Here is a 10,857-nt window from a genome sequence, read left to right as displayed (position 1 = left end):
CATCTGTATGTGTCTGTGTGTGTGACCTCGTCTGTCAGGGGAAAAAAAGAAAACAATAAATCAGCTGCGCTTTGTCCTCGACTCGAGCAGGAACTACGCCAGAGCCTTCATTAGGCGACTCAGATGAAAAGACGTTCGGAGTAACGAGACGCATCCGTCTGTCTGTCATATCCGCGGGCACTAATTGTGCTGACTGTAACACAATTTCCCTTTCAGTTCCGCTAAAGACGCAGGACTCTTAAATTGGACTCTTAATTGGGCAGTTCAATATTGAGGGGATATTAATTATCTGGAGGTCCTTAAAATTAATCCCAAAAGTGCAAAATTTCGATGTGATGTTGATGTTGCTGGAAACAGAGGATGAGAAGCACTTAGGATGAAGTGACACTCGAGACTGAGAAAAGCACGGCTCGCTTCTCTTTTCGACGCCGTGACATTAATCGAGTTCTGATTTCTGGTTCACTCTGATTACATATAAATACATCCCTCACACACCGGGCTTATTAACTCCCTGACGTGTCGGTGATCCAATTAGAGCTGTAAATAGAACGAAACGCACGAAAGTTTTGATTTGAATCCCAGAAACACGACACTTTCGACAAGCTGCAGATCTCATAAAGACTCACTCAGTCGCTCTCTTACTCGATCAGGCAAATCGTATTTCCTTCTCGTCTGTCGCAGAGGCAGACTTCATTAAAATAAGCGAAGCTGAAACATTCTGACATAATGGGACGCATTAAATGACAACACACACACACACACACAAACACACGCTCATGCCTGTACATCACCCAAGTCCCACATGTCTCTGTGTGACCTCAGTGACATTGCTCAATCCAGACCTGTCGCTAATTAAATCTTCCCTCTGGAGAGTTTCACCCCTGAACATTACCCTCTTCCTCCTGCTTCAGATTTTGCCAATTAACCAAGAGAGTTACAAGGAATTAATCAAAACAACATAAATATGTTTTTTTTTTCAAACATTTCTGTTTCTAGCTCATTTTCGTGATTGATTTAGCCCCGCCCACAAAACTCTATGCACCATAACTCTAAACTCGATGCACCACAGGAGAACATTTCAAACTATGAGTGTTAAACAGATGCTCCAAGATATAGACATAGTTATAAATGTTTAATGTCACACTTATATAATGTGAATATCTTGGCCAATGTTATGCAATAATTTTAGAGCAACAGTAATAATAATAATAATAATAATAATAATAATAATAATAATAATAATAATAATAACAATAACACCTAATCATTACTACATATCAATATCATCGTAGTCTGACTTTTCTGCCATGTGTTTCACTGCTGCTACACATTTCACACCGTAGAAGAATTTCCAATAAGATTTTTTTGGGGGAATCATAGATTATACAGCATCTATACTTAATATGAGGTGGAATCAAAAAGTTTCGAGACTTGTGGTGTAACTGCGAAGTCTGCGAATTTCAACACGAACAGGAGTCGTTCGAGGTGTTTTGAGCAGCACGGCGCTTCAGGATCGGGAGAACGTCGCCAGAAGACGACAAAAGACCAGGAAGACCTTCCCCGAAACCGCTCAACAACTCGTGCATGATGATCGTCGGAGAACAATCCACACAATCTCCCTTTCACACCCACCCTACTCACCAGATTTCGCTCCTGTGGACTTCACTCTCTTCCTGAAGATGAAGATCGAAGGTGCAGAAGGTGCTTGGGTAAAAAGGCTTTCAGGACACGTTCCAAAAGAACGCAAGAAGCACTGTATTGCTGGACTGTTTGGAAGGTGACGGTGTGGAAACGTAGATAAATAAAGTACTTTCTTGTAAACTGAGCGAATCTCCAAGCGTTTCGATTTCACCTCGTATTTCAGTTAACGTAGATTTTATTTACATTTCTTATATTTTATTCTTATATTTTAGCAACTGCAACCCAACAATTTCCTGATTCAAATGTAATTAATAATTAATAAAAAAGGATGACTGGAAAAATAAAGACATTTATAGGAAAATAGTGAACCGGTGGTGATGGTGATCGTGACTTTGCTTAATCGCTCCACCATGACGTTGATTATCGCTTTGTTTCTGTGTAACTTGCATTAGAAAACATCTACAACACGGGCTCTTGCCTCCTCAGCCCTCCTTGTGCACCATTATTTTCCCACACCAGTATGGCAGCATGATCTAGACTGCTGATTTCACCAAGTCGAGTGATGGATCTTCTGCAAAATATCTTCAAACAATCCACTGTGAAAGTTCTGAGATGGAAAAAAAAAAAGCAGAAACTCTGGAATATTGAACTGGGCCTCAGCAGATGAGGTGAAAATCTCACACTCTTGATGTCTCGAGGATGTTGGGTTCATTGCAGAGCTCAGGAGCCGTGAGATAAACGATCTCGCAGTAATCGTCCACATCACATCACGTCAACACACATCACATCACATCACGACTCGACACAACACACCACCCGCTGCGGCCATCAGCCTCCACAGCAACGCAATCTCGGCCAAACCCATCTCCCCGACACACACCAGAGAACTCGCTATCACCATCTTACATAACATCTGTACGAAAACATCTGGCGAGTGCTCCTCTGAGGCCACTTAAACCCAAACTGCAATATCGAGAGTGTGAAAGCTGCGATTTGAACCTGCGGCATGTTCTGGTTTTCCCTCTTCATCACTAAGCTCTTCATCCCTTTTCCTCTGTGTGGGTTTATGTGTGTGTTTGTACAGTATATGTGTGTGTGTTTATATATGTTTGTATTTGTGTGTGTGTGTGTGTGTGTGTGTGTGTGTGTGTGTGTCCTCATTTACGTCTGTGTGTGCATATATGTATGTGTTTGAGTTTGTGTGTTTTAGTGGTTATCTGAGTGTGTAGGTGTGTGTATTTGTGTGTGTGGTCAAGAGTGTATTTGTGTGTGTGTGTGTGTGTGTGTGTGTGTGTGTGAGAGGGAGTGCGTGTCTCTTCTTCACCCAACCTCGAGGGGAGGTGAGTGTATTGTAAACCCTGTGGTGTGTGTGTGTGTGTGTGTGTGTGTGTGTGTGTGTGTGTGTGTGTGTGTGGTGTATTGTGAGTATTTATCAGGTCTCTAATGCCACCTCCTCAGTGTTTCTTTTTTGCTCCAAAAAGCAAGAATAAGAAAAGAATAAAACGGGAGTCTTCAGAGCGTCTCACAGCAGATCAATAATCAATAATCCATCAATAATAAATGAGATTCAGAGCTTTGGTGATTAAAAGGGCTGTTTTTAATGTGTGTGTAAGAGTGTGTGTTTGTGTGTTGTACGTATACGTTTAGGTGTGTGTGGGTGTGTGTTTTGAGAGTCGATGTCTGCTATAAGATCCTCGTTATATCATATTGTATTTGAATATTTTGTCGTATGACTGTTTTAATGAACACACTCGATTTTTCTCGATTTTGTTGTATCGATTGTTCCACTTTAACATTACAGTTTAAAATAATACTGTAGAAATGGATTTATGTTGAGTTTTGATATTGAATAGTTTATATATTTATATATAAATATCTTTTAATCTTGTTTGCATTCGACGCCTCCGTCTGCTTCATGCTCTAATCTGTTAATTCTCTATAAAAGAAATTAAATGGTTCATATGATGAGATTTAAAATCATCGTTATATAAAAATCCTTCAGATAAAAAAAACTGCACAACGAGAAAATTGTGAATAAAATACTTTCTGATTGATTCATCTGATTATAATTAGACTTTTGATTACGTCTCAGACTTGATTCATATTTTTTTTTATTTCGAATGAGAGGAGACAAGAAATGAGGAGGAAGAAAGAAGAGAAAGAAGGAAGAGAGGAATCAATTTGAAACAAAGACAGAGATCCAGACGCAGAGATCATCTTCATCTGCCAGGAGGAATGTACACTGAGAGAGTGAGAGAGAGAGAGAGAGAGAGAGAGAGAGAGAGAGAGAGAGAGAGAGAAACTAGAGAGAGAGAGAGAGAGAAACAGGGGAGAAATAAAGGAAGCAGGAGGAGATGGAGGCAGAGGAGATGTATGAAAAGAGAGAGAGATAGAGATGGATGGATGGATGGATGGATAGATAGATTGAGGCAAGGAGAAAGAAATGAAGCAAGAGAGATAGATAGATAGAGAGAGAGAGAGAGAGAGAGAGAGAGAGAGAGAGAGAGAGAGAGAGAGAGAGAGAGAGAGAGATGAATAGAGGGGAGGGAGAAATAGATAAAGCAGATGGAAAGAAAGAAAAAGAAAGAAAGAAAATGAGAGAGATGGATGAAGACAGAGAGAGAGAGAGAGAGAGAGAGAGAGAGAGAGAGAGAGAGAGAGAGAGAGAGAGATGGATGGATGCAGAGTGAGGAGGAGATAGAGAAAAGAAGGAGAGATGGAGGCAGAGAGAGAGATGTATGGAGAGAGAGAGAGAGTGAGCGAGAGAGAGAGGTAGATTTAGAGTTGTGATGTAATTGGGTCTGGCCACAGTGCAGGATCATTAGATCACTGAAAGCTTTGCTGCGCTGCAGCTGTGACGTTAAGAGTTCATCTCTCACTCCACCGAGATCCATTATCTCATCCAACGTCATCTCTCTCACACACACGTGCATCTCACGTCGTATCTGACGTCACGTTCCCATACACTTCCCTCAGAAATGACGAAGCGAAATGTCACGACAGGCTTTTGAAAACAAAACTTGGGTTTAATCGCCTTCTCACGAATAAAACTCAAATCCACTCCACGTTCTTCACGTCTCCAACTCACATCTTCACTTTCATCTGTTTCATGTCAGTGTTTTACAGTGTCAGGAGCTGAGATGTGGACATGGAGCCACGTAACCACTCTGAAGATTTCCCTCCTACACCACCTCATGTTTTATTATTTATGTTATAACACAGCAAATTACAAGGCGTTTTATTTTTATCCATTTATTTCCTTGTGGAACATCCAATAAATAAACGATTGTTATGTTCGCTTACGTTTGGGTTCCACCGCGACAACAAAAGTCATGAAGTCTTTAAAAGTCCTAAAGTCTGAGGAGCACCAGACAGGCTTCATATTACACCTAATCATATCCCCATTTATATACAGGCAAATCATTTCATTTAATCAATAATCATCTGTTGGGTCTGTTGCCTAGCAACTGCTCACACACACACACACACACACACACACACACACACACACACACACCCCCCAATGTGGCCTATGGTCAGATTTTTCTTCTTTTTTTTTTTTTATCAGTCTCAGATATAAAAACGAGTAGATATGATACAATTCACATCCAAAAGTATTGGGACACGTGTCTTTTTCAGACTTTATGTGGTTCCTCCTAAAACTGTTGGCACGAAAGCTGGAGGCACGCAACTGGACGTCTTTGGATGCTGTAGCATGAAATGTTTCCTTCTCATCACCAATCAGGAGACCCAACCCTGTTCCAGCACAAAGCACAAAGCCAGCTCCATGAAGATCTGCTTTACATGGGTTGGCAGTGTGTGGAAGATCTCCTGCTATAGAGCTCTGATCCTAAACCCTATTGAACATGAATGAATGTGAACGCCGACTGCACCCCAGGCCTCCTCACTTCCTCACCCACGTCAGAACTAAACACCCAGGTGGCTAAATGAAGCTCACACAAATCTCGACAAAATCTAGAGGAACATCTTCTCAGAAGAATAGAGATTATTATATGAGCACATGGAGATTAAATATGGAATGGGACGTTCAATGCACAAACCGATCGCTCTTATAATCAGGTGTCCACAAACTTTTGGCATATCGTGTAGAATAGAAGAAAACTTTGTAAAGTTTATAATTTACATAAAACCGAACAGCAGATAAAAACACAGTGTTGGTAAAAATCTATCAGCATTAATTGGATTCAGATAACGGATTTGACCTCTGGTTAATATTTCGACATGTGAGAATGGATTTAAAAATAAACGAGGAATAATATCTGTAGTCTGGAGGCTGTTGTACAGTGGAAAAGCACACACACACACACACACACACACACACACACACACACACATGTGCGTGGGTGAACACGAGATGACGTCAGAAGAAGGTTATGTGTGGAGTCAATACACAAACAAGTGTACAAGTGTGAGACACCTAGGGGGTCGATCACCATTCGTGTGTGTGTGTGTGTGTGTGTGTGTGTGTGTGTGTGTGTGTATTCGACTTACACAGACAGTCACTGTAAGGCTTTCAGGCTGTCTTGCAAGATATGACGAATTCTTTCATTATTTTAAATTCGATTTCCGCTCCTGGCTTCATGACCACCGCCGCCGTCGTGTGTCGCACCTGCAGAGCTTCTGCTCTTTAATGGAACTCAGAATCCCTGTGGCATCATCTCACAACCTCTTGTGTTTTATAAATTCTCAACACTCTCCAGGCTGAGATGCTCCCACAAGGTCTGTGCGTGTTATTAATCTCCAACAGAGGACCTGAACCTCCACTCCATTAACGCCACACGCTACGTCTCCTTCACGCCGATTTCCGCTGTGCGATTTTACCGCATAGAAGTGAAATCGAATTGTGCGTTTTTTAATTTATTGGTTCGGAGATGAAGCACTTTTTTCAGGTTTAAAAAGAAAATCATGGTGTAATAAGTTCTGAGTAATAAAATAAGATAATAGTGTCGTGGGGTCGATTCTCTGCGCCTGGTTTAAATTAGCACAGAGAACGCAAAGCAGTGAAAGGAAAGGAACAGGCGCAGGTGTGTAGCGCTTCTTCTGAGACATTCAAGCAGCCCAGCTTTAAATGTAAGAAGAATCTTGAAGATCAAGTGGTTTGAACCAGGACGTTTTTAGAAAACAAAAAATGTCAGCCATCTGGAGAACCCTTGAAGGAACCTCAGACTACTAATCATTCTAATGCATTATTATTTTTATAGGAACACCACATAAAGATTAGTCAGTGGGGAAATACTGCAGAAGTTCCTGCTAGGCAGAGTGAAAGAACAATCAAAGAGCCTTTCAACAATATATAAGGAAAATACAATTTCTGGAAAAAAGTATTAGGACACCTGATTTTTCAAGCCATAACTTGGAGACATGAAGTTGGAGATGTGCAGCGTTGCATTTTCCCTTCAGATGAACTTGGAGACCCGAAAACTTGTTCCAGGACAAAGCAAGCTTCATGAAAGGAAGATACGCTTGATTGGAGTGGAAGATCTCCTTCTATAGAGCTCCAATCCTATGAATATCATTAATCAATTAATTATGACATCATTAATGATAATTAGTAATGATTAATAATGATACCATTAACCATTAATTAATACCCCTGCACTCATCAAATATTGCTTCATTTACATTTGCAGCGAAGAAGCGGATCGTTGTGGTGGAATTAATGGAGCAATGTTTCTTGCGAGCACAATATTATTTTTTCATTAAAGTGTCAGTGTGTTTAAAGACAGTGAAGGTCTCAGCTGTTTAGCAGCACCGCGAGCAAAATCGTTCATTCCACCACCTGGGTGCCAGAACAGAGAGAGACGTCGTCTCACTGCTCGTCTCCCTCATCTCGCTTCATGTCTCGAAGGGTTTCTCGTCAAAGTCGTCCTCGGCTCGTGGTTTAAGATTTGAAAGAAATTTGAAGCATAAACAAAAGATTCTTTTTTAATCTGAATCCATCACCTTTTCACACCAGGTCTGGTTTATCTCCACATAATGGATGTGTTTTGTTCACAGGAAGGTCAACAAGTCAGTATCGATCACTTGCTGTGGAAAGACTTCGTTGGGTTTTGAAGTCGTTTGTGCAGATGAACCCGCTGAACTCTGAACTCGGATGTGTTCTCCTCGTTCAATCAATAAATCTTTTCCTTCAAAACTAAAACAATGAAACATCTCTACAGTTGGTAACTGCAGCCCGGGAAAATACAAGTAGCAAGAATCCAGAGCTTGGTGTTCCTTGGTGCATGATGTGGAGGTGAAGAACCAGCAGGGGAGCATTAGAATGATGCAAGGTCTCACACCTAGCCTGGTCACTTCTCAGCATTGAGGAGATCAATAGAGCGAAACTAACTGAATGGATATTTTGATTGTATATACAGCTCGTTACATCTACAATTCTGCTGCTCCGAATCACACCCAGAGATAAAGTAGTGGCAGAAGATTACATGTATTTACAGGAGAAAGAGAGGTTGTTAATGCCTACTAATAATGAAGCTGTTAAAGCAACTCCTGGTGCTGTTCTGCATTCTATTTCTCATTTGGATGTTTTTTTTCTCCACTGCGTCAAATTCATATTGGTTTACAAAAATCCCCGTATTCACCATAGAAGTTCCACCACTAGCAGAACTTCTTCATGGAGCTCATTGAGGTCATTAGGTAATGTATCCAATCGCTGTCTCACTTCGGGTGAAACTGGAACTGGATGTTACTATGGTTACAGGCGTTCATTAGCAGCGCATTCGTTTAGAACGCTGATTCAACCGACATATAAATAAACCTCAAAAGGATTGAGGTACGGATTGAACCAAGGTTTCTCTAAAGTTCTACAGCCATGAAAAGGAGCTTCTTCATTAACACTGCTGGATAAACAAGAATTATATAATAATTTAAAAGATATTATTCTGAAGGAATCTGTAGGTATGTAAAAAAATGGCAATGAGGCAAAAAATTGAATAAAATTGAGTTGAGCTGATCCGAACTCAAATGAGCTCATATACAGACAACTTAAAAGAATGGGATTAAAGCTAGGGCTAGTCAGTGAGTTAGTTAGATATATTATATTATTGATCTCCATCACTGCACCTCAACATCGTTTATCTGTAATAAATGGACATTCGGTGGCACTCAGATGAGGATGAGGTTCCCTCCTAAGTCTGGTTCCTCTCGAAGTTGCTTCCTTATTGCCATCTCAAGGAGTTTTTCCTTCACCACAGTCGCCACCTGCTCGTTCATTGTGAACAAATTTACACTTACAAATAACAAACGTATTGATTCTTTCTTACCACAGTATCCGTGTAAAGCCGTATTGAGTATGAATATTAGCATTAGCACTTTATTAGCACTTCAACCAGCACTTCACCAGTCCTTTCTACACGTTTCTGTCCACAAGCTCCAGAATCATAAAGAATGCAACCTTTTCCGAGCAAGATCTTGTCGCTGGAACGAGTAGACAAGATTCACAGCAGGGCTTTTCTAAAGGTTATTTGTTTGAGGTGAGGAAATGAGATACTCCCTGCTAGCAGATGTGATAAAAGCTTGCGAGATGAGATTGCTCTTGTGTACAACCATGACTCCTGAACCCGAGGATAAAACACACACACACACACACACACACACACACACACACACACACACACACACACTACTGTAAATCGTCTCTAACAGCAGTTTATGTAATTGCGCACACATTAGAGAGCAGAAATTAGACATTAGGCCTTTTTTTATATCCGAAGCTCTATGCGACCTTCTACGCCGCTTTTGAAGGTCGTACAATTTCCACCTTGTCGCTAAATCTGGATGAGCAACAGATTCCTGCTTTGCTGTCGGATTCCTCACATCACACACTTCCACAACAGCTGTTTTTTTCTATTTGAATTGTCTTACAGATGATTGACAAGATTATTATTATTATTATTATTATTATAAGAGAAGGAGGAAATAAAAGATATGCAGAGATCGCTATTTATAAACTCATGAAGAAGGAAACTATGTGCTGCATGAGCAACACAGGAACAGATGCTGCGCAGGTATTCGGAAAAACCTATTTATATCCCGAGATCAAAGGTCATGGAGTTTTTAACTTGGGAGGTTCGTCAGGGTATTGAGATCCGGATGTTATCATGAGGTCTGAAAATTGCTCAAAAAAAAAGAAAAAAAATTAAAAGTGAATGAAAACAATATTTATTTATAGGAAAATAAATTAAAAACACAGCTGGTGAGATGAAGCAGATTTACTGGTACCTAAACTGAGTATTTTCTTTATAGCAGCATGAACCCAGTGTTTTATTACACTTATACAACAGCCACATTTTTATTTATTTATTTAAATAATTTTTTTTATTTGTTTATATTTACATTTAATGTTGTGGAATGTTGGTGAAACTCATCAGTTCCTGTTTTTATTTATGTTACAGCATCTATAGGGAATCAGTAGCTCAATGAACGGGGGTTCAAGCCCCAGTATCGCCATGCTGCCACTCTTGGGGCCCTTAAGCAAGGCCCTTCAACCTCTATAAAAAGCCCCGTAGTTCCTTCACCAGGCTCTTTTTTTCCCTCTCATTCACAGAAAACCAGCACCTTCAGACCAGCACCCTTTAAAAAAAATGTTTCTAAGAATGAACTGAAATTAAACTCCTAATATGTTTATGATTAAAACTGTAATCACTTTGTGTTTATTTACAAAAGTCAGTTTGTGGTGCTCCTGGGCTTGAACTTCTAATCTAAAAGCTTTATACTTCTTTATCTGCTTTCAGATAACGAGTGAGCGTACAGTCCCAAACACAGAGTACCCTTACACACACACACACACACACACACACACACACACACACACACATCTTAACCTCATGACGTGAGTTTGTATCTCTACATTGTGATTTAAGCACCGAGGATCTCCACAAAGTTCTATTTAATGAAATGTTGCAGATAAAACTCAGTTCCTGCAGAGTCGTAGATTAAACGCTGGTTGTGACGTGTCCTACATTAGCGCCGTGTGGGTTCTTTATCACGTTTTTACAGCACTGTGGAACATGTTTGAAGATGGAAATGTGTTTCTAATCACCTTTAAACTATTCAAGCACAGATATTAGCAGCTCACAAAATACACTTAGAGTGAGATATGATATTAATAAAAGAATTCCCAGTCAATTACAGCAACATCCACCAAATCAATTAAATATTCATAACTCCAATGCATTATTTAATCAAAAGCTTTTT

The sequence above is a fragment of the Silurus meridionalis genome, chromosome 20 (assembly GCF_014805685.1).
Source record: "Silurus meridionalis isolate SWU-2019-XX chromosome 20, ASM1480568v1, whole genome shotgun sequence".
NCBI classification, from domain to species: Eukaryota; Metazoa; Chordata; class Actinopteri; order Siluriformes; family Siluridae; genus Silurus; species Silurus meridionalis.
The sequence above is the reverse complement of the archived record's forward strand: the minus strand, read 5'-3'. Positions refer to the sequence as shown.